Below are 25,799 nucleotides of genomic sequence, written 5' to 3' on the forward strand. Positions count from 1 at the left end.
TTGACACTCGAGGCCTAACAGTGATATACAGTGAGTTGGCTGAACTGCTGTACTAGTAGAAGGATCCTAGACAGAGTGACACAATTGACACTGTACACTGTGCCAAGGGGGTTAAGAGGTGTGTTATGTGTTGTGAAGTTTCTTAGAGAAGAAGTGCTGCAGCTGATGTGATGTTCTATGGAGAACGTAGTGTTTAAAAGTTCAAGGGAGAACGTGCTGATAAGACGTTCAAAAGACAGTGAACGCATTGGGCCCAATAAACCCCAGGTGGGGTCACGCGAGAGGCGTGCTGAAGTGGGATATGGGTGTAAGTCTTGTCTGTCTATGTTTAATTGTTCTGGGGTGTGAGTCTTGTATTGTCTAATATGTTCTATGTGCTGAATGCTGGTTATATTTGCTATGCTGTTTATCTGCGCTGAATGCTGGCTGTCTCTGCTATATGCTCATTATATCTGCTGAATGCTGGGTATGAGTGCTGAATGCTGTTTTCATAGGCTGATGGATGTTTGAGAGTTCTATAGGTGCTGAATGTTGGTTTAAGCATTTTTTTCTTTTTCCTTTTTTCTTTTTTGGAGTCGACTCTTGTCTTATTTCTATTATTTTTTTTCTACATTATTGTTTTATTTTTTTATTTTTATTCTTTTCCATTATTATTTTGTTGAGTGATTGCTCCTAGTTTGGAGGCTGTACGATCATTGTCTACTTCTCTTGAGTGAGTTTCTGGCTGGCTGGCCACGTGACTCAGATCCATCCGCGGCTCTCTGTGGGCGCGTCTGTATCAATTGACACTGAACCGTGGTATCGTAAAACTCCATATTGATCTGAGCAGGAAAACGCTTCAATTCTGTTGAGTCAGCGTGTCTGATTTCTTCATTTTTGAGTGACGTTCTCCTGTGGTAAGGATTGCGGTGTTGTGGGGTTCGATGCTGTGGCGGTGTACGATTGTTACTCTCCCCGGTGAGTGAGTGCTGGATAGGAGTTGAGGGTGTCCATGCCAAGCGAGATTCCACTTGGGTGAGGGGCAACCTCCCGGGACCTCCCGTGTATCTTCCTTACATTAGGAAGATATCACTCTGTTATTACTAGAATAAAGTGTGTAATTGAGCTCCATAATTAAGGAGACATGTGTGCTTGATGAGCTCTGAAAATTCGTTTTGGAGACAAGTGTGAATGTTGCACTGATCAGTGTATCTATATGAGCTCCATACATAAGGAGATAGGTGTGTTTGATAAGCTCTCAAAATTAGTTTTGGAGACAAGTGTGGGTGGAAGCCTCAGTGTGCATGTGTGTGTGTTCCTCTCTGCGCGTGGACACTGTGTGTGTGTGAGTGTGTGTGTGTGGTCCTCAGGTTGAGAGGGGTAACACAGAACTCTGCCTTTTCATTGAAAGTTTGATTCTGGTTTGAGTGACTGTATCATTCGTACCGACTGTGGGGTGTATCATAATTAGTTTTAAGAAGAAGAAGGAATCCTGGAACAGCCAAGAACTTGGCATTGTAAATATTTTGGACATCTGCCTGATTGCCCATTGTGTAAATCACTTGGAAACTCTAAGCCTGTAATATATAAAAAATATTCCTAGAAATTGGATGTGTAGGCTTTTTGGTCATTTACCCACATGCAGGTTGTGTGATCCAGCTGGGGAGACACAACCTTTTTTGAAAAAATGCATGATCTGCTGCATTTCTGCTAATTGAGCTTGGGTATTACATATTTGCCTAAACTCACATTTTGTTATTTAGGCTGAGTGATACATATCTAATTCATTCTTTTCATTTGTACCAGCTATAAAAGGCAGGCTTGAAGATGTGGTCAGCCTCTGCTCTAAATCACACAATGAGTTCTGTGACTATGTGGCTCATGCTGTCGAACAATATTGAAAAAGTGAGCAAAAACTGAAATCCCAGGAGAGAGAATTGCAGCGAAGACTGGCACAATTACAGCTTAATGGACTGACGACCAAAAACAAAAAAAAGCTACAGTTCCTGACAAAGAAGAGGCAGGACAATCAGCTGTGATGAATACATCTCCCCCACCTGCTGTTCAGTCAAATCCTCAGGCAGCTCCTCGTACACCGCAGCAGCAACCTGCTCCTGTCATTAATGTTTACCAGCATCCATACAACATGAACTGGCAGAGAAGGCCACCCACAAGATGACAGAGAGGAAGAGGCAGAACTACTGCCGGTCCTCCTGGAGTATGCTGGGGATGCGGCCAAAGTGGACACGCAAGACATCATTGCCCCACCAATCCACGGCCCCAGCCTCCCGGGGGTAGAGGGGAGGGGAGCCAGACTCAGACCACTCGGGAACCTCTATAGGCAAAATAGAGGCAAAAACAGCTAAGTGGGAGAGTACAGAGAATCTTTTGATTTTTCAATCTGCTGACAAAACATTCCTTAAAATTATTTGTGCTACTGTCATGGTAGGAACTCCGCAGGAGATAGTGATTGGTGACAACACCCAAATACAGATGTCAGAATCACAGGTGGTAAACTCTAAGACGGCTGAGTTGCTAAAAGACATGGAAGATCAGGTGCTAATTGAACTGTGGCCTCAGCATGATACTGATGTGGGCCTGGTGAAATCTACCAGCCCAGTTAAAATAGAATTAAAACCAGGTGCATGCTTGCCACGAAAAACTCAATATCCATTGTGCCCTGAGGCCGAACAAGGTATTAAAACAACCAGTGAAGGGTTAATCCAGGCGGGCGTGTTAATTGAAACATCCGGCTATTGTAACACCCCAATTTTACCCATTGCAAAGTCAGACAAGTCAAAATGGCGTCTAGTACATGATTTGCGAGCAGTCAATGAGGTAGTACGAGGCTGAGGTTCCTAATCCACACATGCTGCTGACAACTGTTCCTCCTGATGCCAAGTATTTCACAGTAATTGTACTTTGCCCTGCTTTCTTTAGTGTTCCACTGGCAGAGGAAAGCAGGCACTTGTTTGCCTTCACATATGCTGGTAAGCAGTACACATATACTAGAATGCCTCAAGGCTTTAAGCATTCACCACATGTGTTTAATCAAGTACTGAAAGCTGATCTCGATGATCTTTGTTTGGACAGTTGTCTCCTTATGTACGTTGATGATTTACTAGTTTGTTCCTCATCACTCGAACAATGCCACAGAGATTCTATCAAGGTATTGACTAAGTTGGCAAAGGGAGGACACAAAGCCTCCAAATCAAAATTACAGTATTGTCAATCACAGGTAGAGTACTTAGGACGATTGATTACATACAAGACTAAGGCTATATCCCCAACACAGATTGAAGGCATAAGTAGGGCACCACTGCCGCAGACTGTAGGACAAATGATGACTTTTTTGGGCATGACTTGGTTTAGCTCAGACTGGATAGCCGACTATGCGATAAAAACAGGTCCATTAAGGGCACTCATGAAACAAGCTGAGCATCAAAATTTGCGTGATCCATTACAATGGAACACTGATGCTCTAATAGCCTTTGAATCATTAAAATGGGAACTTCAGGTTGCACCCGCACCAAACCCTTTCATCTATACGTAGCTGATTGGGCTCAGGGATATGCCTCTGCAGTTCTGATGCAGGAAACATGTAGGGGTAGGAGAAAACAGCCCATTGCATATTACAGTACCAAGCTAGATAATGTAGCACAAGGTTATCCCCCATGTTATCAACAGGGACTTGCCGCTTTATACTATGCTTATGACAAGGCTTCCACTCTGATCATGGGTTACCCTGTGATCATTTACGCCCACCACAATGTGGCAGAGTTGTTAGACCAAGGGAGATTTGTTTTGACACAGGCTCGGTGCTTAGCATACTCCACGTTGTTGACTTGCCCTGACATCACTATTAAGCGTTGCACTACAGCCAATCCAGCTGACATGATTCCTTTAAAATATGAAGGGAAACCTCATGACTGTGTTGCAGAGTCGTTAGCCTTTACTCGCCTCAGACCTGACTTAGAGTCTTCGCCTATACTCGACGCTGATGTTTCTTATTTTGTTGATCGTTCCTGCTTTAGAGATCACACAGGCATGCATGCAGGGTACGCAGTTGTGAAGAAACAAGAGGAAGAATTCGTGCCAGAGAATTAACACTCATGTCTTCTCTAAACCAGATTACTGCTGATAATTTATTGTTAAATAAAATATTCCTGGATTATGAAGCTAATGGAGAGTAAAAATGTCTGCACATTGTGTTCATCAGGTTCTGCGGGTTTAGGATGTGAAATTCACAGTGAATAAAATTTCTAGAGAAGAATAACATGAAGGCAGAGGGACAGATGTGCTGAGTTTTTTGTGCATTTGAGCAAGAATCGCCCAAAAAAGTGTAGAAACATTGGAAGTGTAACAGTTACATATTCTGCTCAATTTAATAGATATTGTGAGATTAGCAGTCGTGAGTTTTACACGTTATTTTGTCCTCCTCTCGAAACCAGGTGTAAATTAGCACCATGTATGTTGTTGGAGCGGTTGCCAGGTCCCCGGTTTTATTGAGGATTTGAGCTATTTTGACTCACCAGCGTGGATTGATTTCTTTGGCTGTGGATTGGAGTTTGGACATTTTGATGATTATTTTAATGATATCTGTATATTAAAACATACAGTAGTGAGCATGCACTGTGATCTCCTCTCATACACACATATTGATCCTGCTCTCAACTTCACCTCTGTGTTACTATATGAATGTATTTGAGTCACTGGGTTTCCTCATAGACATTCTTTATTTATCACAAAATGTTTAATAATACGAGACCATTGTAGGATCTTAGTGAAAGAACTATTGAGGAAAACTGCATGGTTATCATACTGTTCATCTATTGAGCTGCTTCTGTAACACAGATCTGGCAACCCTGATCTAGCAGCTAGACAGAGACGTACTGAACGAACGTTCACTGACAGAATAAACACTATTTCAGCTTTAAGAACAATAAAAAAACAACAACAAAAGGATTGTTGATGTAGCTTGAAATTTTTGTAAGTGCCTTTACCTCACTTTTTCGTTTTTATTTAAAAATCTAATTTGATTTATTTAACTGTTCACCTTTTGAGTCCTATGGCATTAACTTCTGATTTTAGTTTCCAAACACTATTTCTGAGATAATTTCTATTTCACTGCTGCTTTTAAACCCTGCAGTTCACACACACTGCATTTAGTTTGTGTCCCAGGTGCAGTCTGTGTGATTAGTTACAATGTTTTAGTAAATTTCACAGTAATTTCAGACACATTGCAGTCGCATCAAGTCACGTTTTGTGCTGCAGCTTCTCACATACATACATCTGACCCAAAGACTCTGTGACAAATCATCAGTGTGCAGTGAAAATAAACAGTCTTCCTCTTCAGGACATTGATGATGAATCTAAAACTTCTGCTTCAGTCTCACTATTAGAGAATGTGTCTTACTGAGGAGCAGGTCCTGTGACTCTCAGAGAGATGATCTTACCTCAGTGTCTCCAGTTTACAGTGAGGATTCTCCAGTACAGCAGAGAGACTCTTCACTCCTGAGTCTCCTACATTATTATTCCAGGACAGATTCAGTTGTCTCAGGTGTGAGGAGTTTGATCTCAGAGTTGAAGTCAGAGCAGCACAGCCTTCATCTGAAACACCACAACACTCCAACCTGTAGAGAGACACAATGACACACTCTTCACTCTCTCGATCTCAGGCAGACAAACAACAGCACTGACTTTCTTCTGGTTGTAGACAGTTTCTCTCATTGTGGGCTGAGTAACACACACTAGATCTTTAGAAATGTTTTTAGTAACTTTTTCCTGCTTTTCACATCTCAACAAAATCTCTTTTTTAATCAGCGTTCACATGAACAGATCTTTCTTGAGAAGATCAGACTGTCTGTAATCAGAAGATTACAACATGTTTTATTATTAATGATTTAAAATATGATCTTACCTCAGTATCTCCAGTTTACAGAGAGGATTCTCCAGTACAGCAGAGAGACACTTCACTCCCGAGTCTCCTATTTTATTATAGGACAGATCCAGATCTCTCAGGTGTGAGGGGTTTGATCTCAGAGCTGAAGTCAGAGCAGCACAGCCTTCATCTGAGACACCACACTTACACAAACTGTACAGAGACACAATGACACACTCTTCACTCTCTCGATATTAAGCAGAAGAACAACAGCACTGACTTTCCTCTGGTTGTAGATAGTTTCTCTCATTGTGGACTGAGTAACACACACTAGATCTTTAGAAATGTTTTAGTAACTTTTTTTCGCTTCACACATCTCAACAAAATCTCTTTTTTAATCAGCGTTCACATGAACAGAACTTTCTTGAGAAGATCAGACTGTCCGTAATCAGAAGATTAGAACATGTTTTATTATAAATGATTTAAAATATGATCTTACTTCATTGTCTCCAGTTTACAGAGAGGATTCTCCAGTACAGCAGAGAGACTCTTCACTCCTGAGTCTCCTACATTATTACAGGATAGATTCAGTTCTCTCAGGAGTGAGGGGTTTGATCTCAGAGCTGAAGTCAGAGCAGCACAACCTTCATCTGAGACACCACAACCACACAACCTGTAGAGAGACACAATGACACACTCTTCATCAACAGACTTTTATCATGGTTTAAGAATTATGTTAAAGATGATGTGTTTGTAAAATGATTTTATTATTCAGAATGACATGAGGATTTAATATCACCTGTTTATTATAATTAACAGTGTAATTAAAATGATCATACTGAGTATTATATTAAGTTTCTCTCATCTAATATCTCTGTATATATTTATATTATTACAGAATAAAGGAAGTAAAAGTCTGAATCATCATGAAAAACAAACACTGTCATGAATTTAAAGATACAATGGATAAATTATAAAAGTATAAAACATTAATTCTGAAGAGGATTAACACTCATGTCTTTTCAAAACCAGATTACATGCTGATAATTTATTGTTAAATAAAAATAAATAATGTTCCTCCTCAGGACATTGATGATGAACCTAAAACTTCTGCTTCAGTCTCACTATTAGAGAATGTGACTTACTGAGGAGCAGGTCATGTGACTCTCAGTGAGATGATCTTACCTCAGTATCTCCAGTTTACAGTGAGGATTCTCCAGTACAGCAGAGAGACTCTTCACTCCTGAGTCTCCTACATTATTAAAGGACAGATCCAGTTGTCTCAGGTGTGAGGGGTTTGATCTCAGAGCTGAAAGAGCAGCACAGCCTTCATCTGAGACACCACAACACTCCAACCTGTACAGAGACACAATGACACACTCTTCATCAACAGATTTTCATCTTGGTTTACTTGTGATGATGATCACGTGTCTCTCACGTTGGACTTTCTGCTCTCTCTTGACCAATCACAAGATATAATTATCACTGACCAAAACATTACCACTGTTCAGTGGCTCCCTTAAAAAACTCTACAGGAATCCTGCAGGATTTTCATTTTTCTGCAGGATGTTTGCTGGAATCCTGGAATGATGAAATCCTGCAGCACACATTGACAAACTGTGCAGGATTTTCCTATAGGGTTTAGGATGGAGCAGTACAATAGAAACATGCAGGAATTTCCAGCACACTCGCTGCACAAGGGAAAACTCCTGCAGGATTTTATAATTCCTGAAGGACTGCTGCTCACCTCCTGCAGAAATAAAATAAAGTCCCCAAGAACTTAATCTATCCTGCAGGATGACTTCTTATTTCATTTAAATGAAAAAAAATCTGCAGGTTATGTAGTCGACAAAATTAATTTAAAAAACAGTAGATCTGCTCTGAGCAGGAAAAACACGCTGCTTAAACACTCTTTTAGTAGATATGTAGGTCTGATCATTTTAGGATAATAAGATGTGTTTTAGTCGTGAACAATTCAGTGTTTAAACATATCAGTTGAATAAATGATTCAATGAGTCACAACACACAAAAAGACGCTCTCTTTTCACACGTACTGGTGTAATGATGTAATTTACAGAAAGGGCCAGTAAATGAAGGTTATTCAAGAAAAGATTCGATTCACTGAGATGACGTCTCTCTTTTTCACGAAATCCACGTTAAGAAGGTTAGGATGGATGCAAATGCAGATAAGAGTTTATTTAGAGAGAGATAGGCAGACAAATCCGAATCACGAGACAATAGCGTGGTCAAAATAACAGGCAAAGGGTCAGGCGATTGGAAAACAGGCACAAACTAGGCAAGAATCATCAACGAGGAACAAGAAGCAAGATCAATGAACATGAAACAAAAAGAGGAAAGGGTCCAAAAAAAGTCTCTTATGTAGTGTGGAGTGAGTGTGAGATTGGCAACAGATGAATGTTTACTATTAGAGAAGGTCTCTTACTGAGGAGCAGGTCATGTGACTCTCAGAGAGATGATCTTACCTCAGTGTCTCCACTTTACAGTGAGGATTCTCCAGTACAGCACAGAGACTCTTCACTCCTGAGTCTCCTAGTTTATCCCCATACAGATCCAATGTTTTCACAGTCAGATGCAGTTCTCTCAGATTGGAGGTTTCTGAGCTGAGTGCTGAGACCAGAGCTGACCAACTTCTCACTCCAAGTGAATCACACCTGATACTGAAGGAAATAAAATAATACGTAATGAACTAACACCAGTGCAAATTATCAAACAAGTCCTCACAGCTCTCACTGAACCTTCTCATTTTCATAAATGCTAGAAGTATAAACACCAGTTAGACAATATGCTGAAAGGGAAACTCCAGCCAACATCTAAATTTTAACCATCGATACATCTGCTGTAAACATCACCAGGGCCGTTTCTTCCTATACGCTAGGTACTAAATTAGGTAAATACACACAAAAAAAAGAAGAAACAGACCCAAAACCAGTAAAAAAAAATACTATTAATTAATTAGTTTGTGTCAATTTGTACAATTTCTTGCTTCCACTTGTTGATGTAATTAAAATTTTATTATTGTGATGGAGCGAATGGTTTACTGAAGAGAGAGAAATGACTCAGTGACTGAGGATGTTTTGATTTAGTGTTACACAGTGACCTCCATTCACATATGTTCAAGACAGAATATACAGAAGAACTGCACCAGAGAGAACAACAGGAGGCAGAGAGAAACTGTAGATCTTTCACAATTACACTGAGCCATACAACTGAAGTTAACAATAACAACACAAACAGCTGCCATAATGTTAGCTAGCAGCGTTACATGATTATTTACCTTTGCGTTATTGACCTTACTAGCCATCTTACTAGAAGTTACATGGGTAAGTCAAGTAGGGTTAGCCTACTTGCTAACAGATATTAACAAGTTCTCCTATTTCAGTTCATTTCCTTTTGTTCTGGCCATGGAACTTCTCTGCTGTCTGTTTTTTAAGAAAAACAGACAGAATCTCTGTTTTCTTTATCATCTTCTCCAGTGGAAGACCCAGAAACTCACTTTCAAATCTCTTTTATAATCCTCTGATTTGAAGTGCTGCTGCACATGTGTAAATATATATAATATTGGTTGATCACAGTAGGGATTCCCAATGGTTGAATTACGTATTGGTGTACTGCATTCTGGGTATTGTAGTGTACAGATGAAAAATGGAAAATGACACCAAAACATGAATTCTGCTAAAATATATAGAGTAAGTGATACAGTCCTGTATAATAGAATACTACTGTGGCAGTGGGGGCGTGGTTGAGCGTCAGATGCGGACAGAGAGGAGGCGGGGAAACTGGCAATTAACGCATGATGCTTCTCACCTGTGCTTTGTTACCGGTAGGCTACTTATGTGTGTTTCTCTGTAATTTTGTATTACCGCAATAAACATAGTTATATATACCATGTGTCTGTGTAATTCCACTTCATGTATAACAGAAATTTTGTAGAAAAATGTGAAGAAAAAAATCTTCAAACTACAAAGTTAAAATTAAAGATTCTATATGTGAGTGTGATATAGGTAAGGTTTATATAAATAAAAACACAAGATTTCCAAATATCCAACATAAAACCAGCATTACTGTGGTAATAATAAATCATAATTTCAAGAACCTTTTTAATTATTTCAAGATACTAAGTCATACCTTCAAGACTTCAGTGTTTTTTCCTCAAATGAAATCAGCTGACTTCCACATATTTAATACCTGCTCTTCAGTCTTATTCATTTGTTTATGCATTTTTATTCTCTAATTTATCTATTTGCATTAACCCCACCCTGTATCACCTTAAATTCAAACATCCCAAAGTAGATATTTGTCAAAGTGTTTTCAGTTTGTTCAGTTTGTTTCAGTTTCGTTCTAACTCTGTAACAGTAAAACAGTTATATTCAGCTTTACTTACATTGCTTTTCTGGAGGCTGCAATCACAGGCATCAGCTTCAGAAGAACAGTTTCTGTTATCTTATCTGAACTGAAATATTTATTCAGGTCAAATTCTTCCAGATCCTGTGCTGATGTCAGTAACACAAACACCAGAGCAGACCACTGTGAAGAAGAGAATTCACTTTGTTTTCCAGATTTCAGGTAGTGTTGGATTTCCTCCACTAGAGAATTATCACCCAGTTCATTCAGACAGTGGAACAGATTGATGGATTTCTCTGTAGGAAGATCTTCATCACTAATCTTCATCTTAATGTACTGAACTGTTTTCTCTCTGCTCTGGGAGCTACTTCCTGTCTGTGTTACTAAGTCCTGTAAGAGTTTCTGATTGGACTTCAGTGAGAGACCCAGAAGAAAGCGAAGGAAAAGATCCAGATGTCCAGTCTGACTTTCTAAAGCCTGATCTACAGCACTCGTGTACCTCTGAGATTGTCATTTTTTCCATCCACCATTTAGAGACCTGTTTCTGATTAAGAACTTTTCTCTTTTCCATCCTGAATGTCAGGTGCACATACAAAGCTGCGAGGTGCTCCTGAATGCTCAGATGAACAAAGCAGTACACTTTACTCTGGTGAAGCCCAAACTCCTCTCTGAAGATCTGCGTACACACACCTGAGTACACTGCTGCTTCTCTCACATCAATGCCACACTCTCTCAAGTCTTCCTCATAGAAGATCAGGTTCCCTTTCTTCAGCTGCTGAAAAGCCAGTTGTCCCAGTTTAAGAAACATTTCTTCATCACTCTCCTGCTTCTTTGAGTACTTTTCTCCTATGATGTTTGTCTGAATGATGAGGAAGTGTGTGTACATTTGAGTCAGAGTCTTGGGGATCTCTCCACTCTCTGCTTCACCCAACATTCTCTCTAGAACAGTGGCTGAAATCCAGCAGAAGACTGGGATGTGGCACATGATGTAGAGGCTTCTTAATGACTTCAGGTGTGTGATGATGTTATTGGCCAGACTCTGATCACTGATCCTCTTCCTGAAGTACTCCTCCTTCTGTGGGTCATTGAACCCTCGTACCTCTGTGACTCGATGGACACACTCAGAGGGGATTTGATCAGCTGCTGCTGGTCGAGAGGTGATCCAGATGAGAGCAGAGGGAAGCAGATTCCCTTTGATCAGGTTTATCAGCAGCACATGCACTGATGCTGATTCAGTTACATCACACACTCTCACTGTGTTCTGGAAATCTAGAGGAAAACGACACTCGTCCAATCCATCAAAAATGAACAGAACCTTTTCCAAACTGGACATTTCTGTTTCTTTTGTTTCATTAAAACAGACATGAAGGAGCTCCATCAGACTCAGTTTCTGGTCCTTCATCAGATTCAGCTCTCTGAAAGGAAGTGGAAATATGAGGTGGATGTCCTGATTTGCTTTCCCTTCAGCCCAGTCCAGAATGAACTTCTGCACAGAGACTGTTTTTCCGATGCCAGCGACTCCCTTTGTCAGCACAGTTCTGATGGATTTGTCTTTTTTAGATAAGGGCTTTGTCAGCACAGTTCTGATGGGTTTGTCTTTTTTGGATAAGGGCTTTGTCAGCACAGTTCTGATGGGTTTGTCTTGTTCAGATAAGGGCTTAAAGATGTCGTTGCATTTGATTGGTGTGCCCTCTGTTGTTGTTCTCCTGGATGCTGTCTCGATCTGTCTCACCTCATGTTCTTTATTGACTTCTCCACTGCCTCCCTCTGTGATGTAGAGCTCTGTGTAGATCTCATTCAGGAGTGTTTGGTTTCCCAGGTTTATTATCACTCCATTCAAACACTCAAACTTCTTCATCAGATTTAATTTCAACTTTTTCTGGAATTCATTCACAGCAGCAGGTTCTGGGTCGTGCCTGTGAGATGGTGAAGTAGGAAGATGTGGTGAGACATGGGGTCGGACTATTATATATGATCTAATCACTCAGTAGTTAATAACAGCCGAGAGGTTTATAATACCAGTGTGTCTGTGTCACAGTCATGTTGTTGGTTCTGATCTTACCCTGTATCTGTGATGGTGATCTTTTCTATTCTGTCTCCTGCTCTCTGTAGAACACTGTGAACAAAAACTGTAGCTGTTAAAAACAAAAACTTCCATCACTTAAACACTATAGTCTAAACTTTTACCTTAATTTTGCTGCAATAATTCTTTTTGAGTGCATTAACATTCAGAAAACACAGTGCTCATCTGGCCCTATTTTAATTCTATGTATTTAGGTAATTTCCTTAATGGCCGTTAATGATGTAACAAATCAGTTTGAATGAACAGGTAATGTTTTCTAAACAGAGATAAATACAGACACAATTTTGTAACACAAAAAAAACTTATTTTGGAAGACGTTTTTCAGAACCACAGACTCCATAACCAGGACAATGATGATGTTGACGTGCACAGTGTGTGTCTGTTATTCTCTGTCCCATAGCACTGATTTTGAGATTCTCTGTTATTTTTTATGAAACTGGTGTGATTTTATTCACTATTATTATTCTCACCACTGTGTAGACTTAGTGTATGTATGAAACGATGGGTATAAGAAAGAGTATAACAAAGGATGCAGCACATTACTTTTGAATACAGGACAATCCTGTTTATAAGGTGTGGATGGTTGCCAACCCTAGACAGAGTGAATGGTTTACTCAAGTGACAGAAATTACTCAATGAATGAGGAGATTTGAGTTACTGTTACATAGTGGCATCCAACATGTTCGAGCCAGAGTATAGAGAAGAAGAACTACACCAGCGAGAAGAGCAACAGGACGCAGAGAGCAACTGTAGATCTTTCACAATTACACTGAGACAAATAACTGAAGTTAATAACAACACAAGTAGCTACCACAATGTTAGCTAGCAGCGTTGCATGATTATTTACCATTGCATTATTTTATTTATTTTTATTGGAATTTCCCTTTAACTGTGACTTTAGCAGTGACATTAACAGTGAGGAGATGTTACCTGTGTAGAAGTGAGGAGTCTCCATCCGTAAACTCCAGAGGCATGCCCATAGACCAATCACTCTTCATGGAGATACAGCTGGGTGCTGGTGATTCTGATCTCTTTCCCTGAAGTTTACTGCACAACAAGTCCTTTAGTCATTTTATACTTTTACAGTTTTTATCTAACTTGTTCATTTAATGAGAACTTAATTTTACTTACAATGAACTGAATCAAACATTATTTCATACTAAGTGGTGACTGTTAGTTTTCATTAAGAATAAAACTTTGCTTAAGCTATTCCTTTCATATGTACTCAGTAAATAATTTAGATTTTAATTTATTAAAAAGAATCGCGAGTATTACATGACTTCTATACAAAGATCCTTATGAGGTAAAAATGTTAAAGCGTTGGCTAAAGGAATCGCCGTATTGTTTAAGCTAGAAGATAAGTTTCCCGAGATGTCTTCCATTCGCTGGGTTAAAGCATTAATGACGTTAAACGAAACACCTCTCTCTCTCTCTCTCTTTCTCTAAACCCCGCCCATACATACGTGTTTCAGACACCTCTCTCTCTCTCTCTCTCTCTCTCTCTCTCTCACTCTCACTCTCTAAACCCCAAGCCATACACGTTTCACTGCTAGACAGCGCTTTCTGTCAAAATGTCAATCGAAGTAGTGTGCTAATTTATGATCTTTGTGTTTTTCCTGGCTAACGTTTCTGTAGGTACAAATAATTTATGGCCCTATGTGTTTTTCCTGACCAAGAGTTTTGTGGGGTAGACACTTATTTTATGACCAGGGGGGTCGTGGTGTAATCCTTTCAGTTTGTTTATGATAGTGAGTTAGTGTCTGGGGGTGTTAATGGCTTTTAAATAGCGTCTTAAGACATTACGGTTAAAACACAGAAGACAGTCTGTAACTAACTGATACAATGGCTACTCCGAGAACTCCTAATATCCCTAGAAGACTGTCCTGCATCACACCTGTAAGAGACTCTGATGAAAAGCGTGAGGAGTTAACTTTTGCTCCAAGAAAAAAACAACAATGTGTTAGTTTGTCAAAAATTCTTTGTGAGAATGATGTTGTAAAGGAACTGATGTTTAACCCTGAGCAGGGCGTTACCAACTCCGGAGAACCTCTCTTAAGACCGCCCTCATGCAGCGATGATTAAAACGGAGTGGCCTGTGTTACAGTGAACACGTATTACAAAGATTTCTCAAGATTCTGCATATGCCTGCTACAGCAACAACCCGGAGACAGCGCCGGCTCTGCCTGACGACAACGCGACAACGCTAGAATCCCCGCCGCAAACATGCGACAACAGGTGGCTAGATAATTTCTGCAAGGACTTCGGATATCACAACCTAAGTTTCCTCACAACTCCATACAGAATCAGCGGCTCTTTAACTGGCGCCTCTGCCTACATCGGTGTTGATGACACAGACGGTTGTATTCGATCTGACGCGTTCAAGATTATAAAAGCACAGTCGTGGTCCTTCTGGAACATCTTATCAACAAAAAGCTGAAAGAACTCTGTTTGGGTTGCGAAGTGGATCATCCGAGTCAGATTAGACACTCCTGTCTGTTCGAACCTGACGCGTATTTCTTTGACAAATACTTTGAGGAGCTATCGCGTGATCTGGTCAAATCCAGACTTAAACATTTCATCGCTCAAGCATTGAGTCGGTTTGGTTTGAGGGTTAATCCTCGGAGAATTCAAGGATCGGTGGACGCCGTTCTACAGGAGCTACGGGACGAAGTGTACATCGTGCAAAGGCTTCACGAGGTCAGAGAGAAACTTGTGGATGTCAGCAGAGAGCAGATCGTCTGTGACGCCGTGGACAGCTGGAAGGGGGTCGCAGCAGTCATTTGAGATGGGGAATGTGTGCAGCGCTACAGGATTAGCAAAGACTCTGCTTAAACGCCGTATTAGGTGCGAGATGTCCAGTCTATTGTAAAAAATGCCTTATGGACTGTGCTGTAAACAGATGCGATGTTGACCCGAGACGTCTAACAAATCTCGTGAATCAGATGCGTCTTGTCCGAGGTACGGTGTGTGATTGGACTGCTTTGCTACATAAGTGTATTAATGCATGCGATCCGATTTGGGCTTCTATCACAAAAATACTAGATCTTGTGACTGAATGTGGCAGATGTGTTAGAATTGTAGACATTTTATGTATGTGTACATATGTGCATGATTTATGTGTAATCCTTCTGTCGAGAAATGAGCAGACTGTTGTCTGTGAAATAATCGACACGTTTATCGCATATATGGTTGAGAAAAACACTGTGATGTGTATAAAATTTCTACACTTCCTCGATGATGATGTATGATAACGTTTGTGTTCTTTTAGTGAAATAAATACCATGACATTTAAGACCATCTGAGTTATTCTTTTGTGGAGGGTAAAGTGTCGATATGTCAGAAGAAATGAAAAATGTGTGTTACAAACCTTCAAATGCGGGGTCTTTTGGTGATAAAAAAAAAACTTTTAAAAGACGGTGTTTTAAAAGAAACGGGTTCGTTTAACAGATGAACAAGTTTCGGATTGGCTCGCCGGCGAGGATGCTTACACGCTACACAGAACTGCACCGCTAAAATACAAAAGAAATCGTGTTTTTGTTTATGGTACTGATATGCAGTTTCAGGCAGATCTGGTCGATATGTCTGCATACGCCAAGTTAAACGACAACGTTCATTTTCTGTTGACGTGCATAGACACGTTTAGTAAATATGCGTGGACTCGGGTTTTAAAAAATAAATCCGGTGTCGAGATGTCTAAAGCTTTCCAATCTATACTGGATGAGGGCAGGGTGCCCCGTAAACTACAGACAGATAATTTTTAAATAAACATTTTCAAAGCATGATAAAAAAGTACAACATACAACATTTTGCAACAGCCACCGATTTAAAAGCGTGCATCGTCGAACATTTTAATAGAACCTTAAAAGGGCGGATGTGGAGATATTTAACTGCTACAAACTCCAAACGCTATATCGATATTCTACAAGACATCACGGATGGATACAATGCCAGCTATCACAGGAGCATTAAGATGAGACCTATTGATGTGTCCAAAGAAAATGAATCTGCCGTGTATAAAAACCTATATGGATCTAAAGACGGCCCCGGTGTAACCCCTAAATTTAAATATAAAGCTGGCGACATTGTAAGAATTTCTAAAGTAAGAGGTCCATTCACAAAAGGTTATAGAGAAAACTATATGCACGAGTTTTTCACTATAACAGAATGCATATCATGTGAATATCTAATTTATATATTGTGTGATTATGATGGCGATGTTATCAATGGTGTTTTTCATGAAGAGGAATTACAAAAAATATTTGTGAACAAAAACAAAACATTTAAAGTGGAAAAAAATTTAGACAAGAGGAAACAAGGCCGAAAAACACTGGTTTTGGTTAGATGGCTCGGATGGCCCTCAAAATTCACAGACGAAACCTTGTAGATGGCACACATTCATGTAAAAACCAACCATGACTGAGGGTGGATTTATGTAACGCTTCCCTGTAATGCCTCAAGGACCGTTTATCCGGAAAATCGTATCTCGTGTTATACAACTCGATTATCGAAAACTATCAATCTAAAAGGAGAATGGCAAGTCGGGTTAATCGAATTTGAATATCCGCTGTCGTGGTACACATTTAATGAGGAAGATGCTACGTTCATTTTCAACTATGGTGAAACAACGAAGACTGAGAATCGGGTCACCGAATATAATATTGAAGGCAATATATCAAACGCATCTTACCGGTTAAAGACTGGATATTATGACGACGTCGTTTTTTTGATCAGGGAGATCAATGGATCCCTGACACAACGTGCGAGTCTCGGCTATGATCATGTTAAAAATAAGGTGTTTCTGAAAGGCCCTCCGAAGACATCGCTGACATTTTATGGAAAGGTGGCCAATATTTTAGGATTAAAACCGGGGTTGCTATTGAAACTACGGACCATGCTCTTGAAAGGTCTGGTATGACTTATGCGCCCTTTCAGGTTGACATTAATGCGGGGTTTTACAGTATGTATATTTATACTGATATCATAGAATACCAGACCGTGGGGGATTTCTACGTACCGCTGCCAAGATGTGTACATATAGAGGGGGAGAACCACAAGAATGTTAGTGTTAGATACGACACCCCACACTACGTATCGGTTAATAAATCGTCCGTCAGTGAGATAACCATACAAGTCAAAGACGATCAACCGGCGATTTGATTAAAAATGACAAGATGGTGTCAGCATTTATGAAAAAAACTAAAACTAAAAAAGGTCGCTGTAATGAAAATGTTTTCAAATGTATTCATTGTGTTCAGACAGGTGAAATGTTTGTCTAATACTACATTTTTTCAGTAAAAACAAAGTACTCACTTTTGTTGCCAGCGGTTTAGATATTAATGGCTGTGTGTTGAGTTATTTTGAGGGGACAGCAAATTTACACTGTTACACAAGCTGTACACTCACTACTTTACATTGTAGCAAAGTATCATTTCTTCATTGTTGTCACATGAAAAGATATCATCAAATATTTACAAAAATGTGAGGGGTGTACTCACTTTTGTGAGATACTGTATATAACACACACACACACACACACACACTCACACACACACCCCAAGGCTGTAGTAGATGAGTTTTCCTGATCGGTGTGATGTTTAATGTCCCCAACAACCTCTGTAGTCCCATTTAGCCACTTTTTTTAATCAGTTAACAAAGGTCAAATTTTACATATACTTACAAACATCAACAAAAAAATAAAGCCTTTTGTACAATGAGGGAGCTTAGCAAATTTCTATATAATACTATTAATACAAATTCTCAGAATTTTAATTGCCTTTTGTTTCATAGAAAATCAAACTGAGTCAATATAACATTGCATTTCTATTTTAAAAGGGCATAAAGCAGGGTGCCCTGCGATGGATTGGCACCCTGTCCAGGGTGTACCCCGCCTTGTGCCCGATGCTCCCTGGGAGAGGCTCCAGGTTCCCCCGTGACCCTGAAAAGGATAAAGCGGTATAGAAGATGGATGGATAAAGCAGGGTTTTTTTTTTCAGGAAAATTTACATTTGTGAATATGGAATTTTGCCACTAAAGAAATACGATTTATCATATAAACATTGTTTCATTGATACTCCAATAGACCAAACAACAACAAAAGAAACTCATCAGCAGTCTTCACAACAAATTTACAAACATTTTGCCAAAAAGGCCTACCAAATGGGCAATACCAAAACAAATGAACCACAGTTTAAGAACAACTGTCACAAAAGCAGCAACTTGCATCAATATCATCTTTAAAGTTTTACAAAATAATGTTTTGTAAAACTTATTTTTACAAAACATTATTTGTTTTGTGTACTTTTAAAAATCCTGTGTATTAGCTTGAATGATACGTCCTTAACTTCCAAACAATATTGTCAATATTGTAAAACAATTCCAATATGAATATACAAAAGGCAAAATATATATTATCTCTTTGAAATAAAACTCTTATGGATCTGTTATGGGAGTGAAAGGAGAAAAATATATTACCAATGTCATGTCTCAGCCCAGCCACGACTCGGTTTCCCGAGAAACACCGCTTACTTCAAACATGGCCGCTGAGGACTACACTTCCCACACACGTATGCGTACCTTCCCCGGAGTTCTTATCACACACACCTGCAGCCAATCACTACACACTCTCATCACAGCACATAAGAGACTTTGGATGCATGCAGACTTTGCGAAGTAAACGTTCATCTGACTTGTTCTCTGCTGTTATCCAAGCCTTATTTCTCGAGTTTTGAAAAAGTGACTTTGACCATTGTTTACGTCCCCGACCTCGAATTCTGCCTTGCCCTGTTTTGTTTTGTTTGCCTGATCACCTGACCCCTGCCTGTTTCTCGACCACGAACTTTTGTCTATTCCTTTGGATTATTCTGCCTGTGTCTGTCACCTGTATCTGCTTCCATATTCAGCCACGGTACGTGACAGATTACTTTGCCTTCCCTATGGAAGCAGCGGGTGATCCACTGTGGTGTCAAGCCGTTGAAGGCCACGGTAGGATGATTAGCGACCAGAAACAACAGCTAGCCAACCTGACTGAGCAGGTGGCTAGGCTAGCTCAATCCGCGCCGGTTGCTACACCGACGCCTGTGCATTTTCCTCCTATACCGGCGCTGGAGAAATATGCCGGGGATCCGGCAAGCTGTCGGGGTTTTCTCGTGACAACCAACATAAGTACTATTAAATAGTACTTATCACTTATAACTTACTAAATAAATTATTAGGGATGTCACGATACCAAAAATCGAGTAGTCAGTACCGATACCACCAAAAATACACAATACTCGATACCAAAGTCGATACCACGATGTGGTATAAAAATAAAATAAAATAAATTTAATTAAAAACTCTCCTGGAGGACATCCTCCTCTAGCTGATACTGGCAAAAAGAGAGAGAGATTTTAGTTATCAAACACTGTCTGACAATGAGTGGAGGCTACAGTGGAGGTGCAGCACTCCTAGATGTGCATGCGCGCACACACACACACACCTTATACTCTGAATGCAAGCATTAGTTTAAATTCACTGATGTGGTGGCAGGCCAAAAAGATTTATTAAAATTATGAACAATTAAGAATAATTATTAGTGACATTAGGCTACATTTAGCTGACAGGACACGGGCCGAATGGCGATGCATGGTGACCCATTAGGAGGTAGTTTATAACAATGCAATGCATTAGCGTCGTTAACAAATAACAGGCTATCGTTACATTACATGGAGCATAATGTTAGCTGGTGTCACGGCCACAATGCCAGCTGCCTCAAACAAACATAATATAGGACCGTCTTTCAGGTGCTTCGCCAAATTCCAGGTGTTTCCTCGCTTTGTTTGAAATGAACGATAGCATCGGTTGCACACCGGAAACCGATACTAGCTTTCCTCTCTTTTCCTCTCAATGAGTCGGGGCGGAGCTAAACTTGTTAAGCTGAGTTAATCTTCTGTAGTTTTTCCCGTGTGCTTGTACGCGTTCCTCTTCTTTACCACTTGTTGACCGACTAAAACGCTTGCGCGTATTTGCTGCCCCCTTCAGGTCCGTAAGAATTGCAACCTCGGTACCTCCATTAGAAATGGTTCCATTGCTATTCCAGAAAAACAAGTACCATCACGTTTTAAGAATGTTGGTACCGACTTGGTACCAAAGTATCGGTTCTCATGACATCCCTATAAATTATATTAGGCAGGGACCATTGTTGAATCTGACGTTTACACAGCTTTCACATTTCAATAGATATTTCATCAAAAAATGTTGCATAGTCCCCTGGTGTTACAGGGATATTGTAATGGGCCAAAGACTCATCATAAGTGAAAAAAATCCATTTAAATAAATAACTGATCCACCAATATAATGCCGGTCATGTAAAGTGAATGCAGACAGATGCAACTGCAGTCAAAGCTTCTAATGAGAGGCAGGTAGACAAATCCAAAACAATAGACAAAGGCAGAATTCTAAAACAGGCATGGGTCAGGTGATGTACATACAAACAACATAAACTGGGCTAAGCAAAGGTCAAAACAAGAAAATCTGAACGGATCAAAAACCGGGAACGCATACACAATAAACAAAGGCTTGGTACTGTATGTCTGGCAAATAAACACAGGACATTACTTCACACCGTACAAAGTTCCACAAAGGATTAAATACTCAAACTAATCAAAGCGGGAAACAAAAACAGCTGTGGACACACACACACGTGGTAACGTAAACAAAGCAAAAGTAAAAAATAGCGCTTATTTTTTGTTAGCTATTGTTATGGGTCATTAGATCTAGAATTTTGGCTGCTCTAAATCACACACAGAGATAAAGTAGTTCGGTAAGATTACAATTATTTGAATGAATTATAATAAAGTTATTAGAGAGAGAGAAAGAGAGAGAGAGATTGTATGTGCGTGAATTACCAGTTTAAGACATGTTTACAATAGCTGTCTCTATATGCAACTATAACTGCATGTAACTATGGTTACAATTGTTTATAGGCAGCGCATTAATTTAGAACGGTGATTAAACTGACTGGAACTATCTGTGCATTCGATGTAGGGGTGGGCGATCTTCCCAAAAAATCATATCACGATCATTACAACACACCGTCATGATCCACAACCTGAATTGCAATCTTCTTCCCAATTTTGAGATGTATTATGGAGAATAACCAGACCAGAACAAGCCTATGGACTTATCTATTTGCACAATTTAAAAAACCATATTGCATTCATCTTTAATTTTATTTTAAAAGTTCAACTTTAACTTTTATTGAGTTAAACTTCATTTAAATTATTAACATTATAATCAGTCAATAGATAACACGACCATTAAATAAAAAGATTTTTCTAGTACTCAGAATTCAACTAGAAAAAATTACAGTAGTAAAATGTAAACAACACAAAATGCACTTTTCAAATTACTAAACATTCAGTTTCAACTTCAAGTTGTAATCATTAAACATTTTTGCCGTGCTTTATTTGTGCAGCAATCGGCATTCGCTATACGTATGGGGAATGGTGGTATTAGAAAAATATTTGTGACTTGGCAGATCATACCGTGCATCTAAAGTGTGCATCAGTCTCTTAAATCCCACGTTGTCCACAGCTTTGAATGGCACCAAATTCTTAGATAGATAGAATATGACACCTCAGACACCTCTTTCCATCATTTGTTGCTTTTATCGTATTTTTTCGACTACTCTAACGCGTCGGTCAGTGGTAAATGTTTATGTATTGGGATGAGTGGGGTTGTTGAACCGACCTGAGTGAAACACTCGTGGCATGTTCCTTTGGATGCTTCCTCTTAAGGTTGTTGAAAAGATTTGTCGTATTACAGAAGTGCTGACCGTTGCCCGACAAAGTTTACCGATAACTTTGGTTTGAGATATCTCTGACTGTGCATAGCCAAACCATTGCCACATTACTGACGTCGAGTCCTTTTCTTCACACCAGCTGAATTGTTTTTCAAATACGTCTCACATGAAAGACGCATGATAGAGACACATGATATTATTTGGCCAATCAGCACAGCCATCTAGTAGGTGTTGTAGTTACAACATCATTCTGTTGTAGTTTTAACATTATAATGTGGACATAAAAGGTCACAATCTCTACAATTCACTTGAAAAGTAGATTGTGGACGTCTTCAAGATCGATCACGATACAAAATCATCAGATTGTCCACCCCAAATTCAACTGTTTGAATGCACACCTTCCAGGCAATCAGAATCGAGTATTCAGACAGACCATGGTATAAATATGAATATTTAATGACTAGAATACAATGACATGGTAGGTTACCTGGTTTTTGAGTGTGGGAAAACATTATCTGTGTCCAGATCAGGAGTCTCCATCTTTGAAAATTAGTAAAGTTTGCACAAACACACGGTTGAGTCCTGAAGAGTCTGATCTCTTCTGCTGGAATGGATCACACTCCTAAAAAAACACACAAACAAATATGCAGTTAACCTTCACAACAATTTTCACTTTTTGTATAATTTTTAATACTGGTGAGAGTAAAAACTTTTTTGACAGGTGCATTAAAAAAATAACAAGCTCCCCATTCATATATCTGAACTGTCTGGTTATGTTACGGTGGTATACATACAGTTACAGTTACAATTATTATCACCATTTTAGTCAATACTTTGTGCTACCTCCCTTTGCCAAGATAACAGCTCTGAGTCTTCTCCTATAATGCCTGTTGAGGTTGGAGAATACATGGCAATGGACCAGAGACCGTTCCTCCATACAGAATCTCTCCGGATCCTTCAAATTTCGAGGTCCATGCTGGTGAACTCTCCTCTTCAGTTCACCCCACAGGTTTTCTATGGGGTTCAGGTCAGGGGACTGGGATGGTCATGGCAGGACCTTGATTTTGTGGACAGTAAACCATTTTTGTGTTGATTTTGATATATGTTTTGGATCATTGTCCTGCTGGAAGATCCAACCACGGCCCATTTGAAGCTTTCTGGCAGAGGCAGTCAGGTTTTCATTTAATATCTGTTGATATTTGATAGAGTCCATGATGCCATGTATCCTAACAAAATGTCCAGGTCCTCTGGCATAAAAACAGCCCCAAAACATTAAAGAGCCTCCACCATATTTAACCATGGGCATGAGGTACTTTTCCATATGGTTACCTCTCTGTGTGCTCCAAAACCACCTCTGATCTTCATTACCAAAAAGCTCTATTTTGGTTTCATCTGACCATAGAACCCGATCCCATTTGAAGTTCCAGTTGTGTCTGGAAAACTGAAGACGCTCAAGTTTGTTTTTGGATGAGAGTAGAGGCTTTTTTCTTGAAACGCTTCCAAACAACTTGTGGTGATGTAGGTGACTTCAGATTGTAGTTTTGGAGACTTTCTGACCCCAACACACAACTAACTTCTGCAATTCTCCAGCTGTGATCCTTGGAGATTTTTTGGCCACTCGAACCATCCTCTTCACAGTGTGTTGAGACGATATAGACACACGTCTAACTTCCCATTTGTGCCGCTCAACAACCTTTTGCCGCACATCACAGCTATATTCCTTGGTCATACCCATTGTTATGAATGACTACGGGAATTTGGCCTATGTGTTACCTCATATTGATGCCCCTGTGAAACAGGAAGTCATGGTTGAAAAATTTCCTGTTCCTAGTTACCCAGGTGTACTAAAAAATTTTAAACTATCAATAGGAATATACTAATATACTAAATATATTTCTCATATGAATTCATAGGGGTGCCAATAATTGTTGCACACCTATATTTAACAAAGTTTTTTTTTTTGGATAAACCTGTGTTGTGTTTGCAATTATCTGATATCCATGAGAGCAGATTATATTTGTGAATTTTTTTAACAAAAGATCAAAAGATTAAATAATAACGACAAATTTTCACCCCTTCATATTTACCAAGGGTGCCAATATTAGTGGAGGACACTGTATATATATGTTTATCATTGAACACTCAGTGGCACTAAGGAACTTAGTTATAAACCAAACATTAACTTCTCTTTAACTGAGAGATAATCCAAAGAAGTAAATTTTGAAAGGATGGTTTAAATTAGATATTTCCCTTTTATCAATGGTCAATAAAACTTGGATGTAGCCTGTTCCAGGATAATGTCTTCCAGGATAATGTTCTAGGATAAGGACATCATCCTGGAACAGGCTACATCCAAATTCTATAAGGCCAAACCACATGCAATTCAGAATTGGACAGTTACTGTTAGTGTGGCATTCCCAAGTGGAGGGAGACGTTTATCCTACCAACTACATCAGAATGTGGCATTCCCAAGTGGATGGAAAACATTTATCTCAAATTCAGTAAATCCAACTATGCCACCCTGGGGGAGAGCCAGGGAAATACTCCCAAATAAAGGCACACAGATAAGTATCACCAATTGGGGCAAGGAACATGAGAGTGAGACATGAGTACGAATACAAAAATGATATTTTATTATGACACTTAAGCATCATTTAAAACTTGACATGTAAATATAAAATCGCTCTCCCATGAAGCCAAATTAGTATTTTAAAACTAAACACTTCTCAAGGCCCAGGCTTGGCAGGGACAAGGCAGGCCAGCTACAGCTCGGGAGGTCACCCAAACCCACTGCAAGTCACACCAAATCATCAAACACTACCTACACCATAAGGAAGTTGTTGTGTTGGCACACTGAGCACGCTGTGAAGCACACACCACCGAATAAATGCAGCTAGCCTCCCCTGTCCCACCAAGACTCACTGGCTCCTGGAGAGAAAGAAAACAGCAATTAACCACAAGTTACACAGACACTAAATGACAAACAAAGAAAAACAAATATTACAGACATTGTGGTGTGGTGGCTATAACACCCAGGCCCACTGACACAACCACACGAAATAGAGGCAGTTCATAGCACCTAAGCAGAACCTGAATTATGGTAAACAGTACAAATGACAATTATAGCCACTGTCGCATGGAGACAGTAAGGCTTAATATACACCCTCTCAGTAGTAAAGTGGTTATATGGAACAACAAACCTGAAATAGGTTTGAGGCTAGAAACACTAATTTTACCACTCTCAGACTACTCACTCTCTTACTATATGTGTTTACAAAACATAAACCAGACATACATCCAAAACTAAAATAAAACAAAACATTACATAAAACTATAAAGCAAAACAGCACATAAAGCAAAACAATCGTGTGAAACAAAACAGTAAGTAAAAGCAAAACAATAAATCAAACGAAGAAAATGACCATTAAACAAAAACCAGGTAAAGCAAAACAATTGTTGAAGCAAAACATCAGCGGCGTCACATGTAGCGTCTTCGGCTAGGGGTTTGTCTTAGAGAAGACTTAGCTCAACTCCCCACTCTCACCATTAGGTTGAACAAACACCAGACGCGAAGTTGTATGATTACTCACAGGTACCGCGGCCCGACATACATACACATATCATTTCAGCCACCGGCTAAGTGTTGCGATCACTGAACGCGATCTCCAGCGCCAATTCGCCACAATGCACACGCCACCAGCACCGCTCTAAGA

General features: G+C 39.6%; 1 pseudogene; it reads right to left on the reverse strand.

Annotated features, from left to right (window-relative positions):
* LOC128622998 (NACHT, LRR and PYD domains-containing protein 12-like) overlaps positions 1–25,799 on the reverse strand; it is an 88,298-nt pseudogene that overhangs the window by 47,206 nt on the left and 15,293 nt on the right.

Source organism: Ictalurus furcatus, chromosome 19 (genome assembly GCF_023375685.1).
Source record: "Ictalurus furcatus strain D&B chromosome 19, Billie_1.0, whole genome shotgun sequence".
Taxonomy (NCBI): Eukaryota; Metazoa; Chordata; class Actinopteri; order Siluriformes; family Ictaluridae; genus Ictalurus; species Ictalurus furcatus.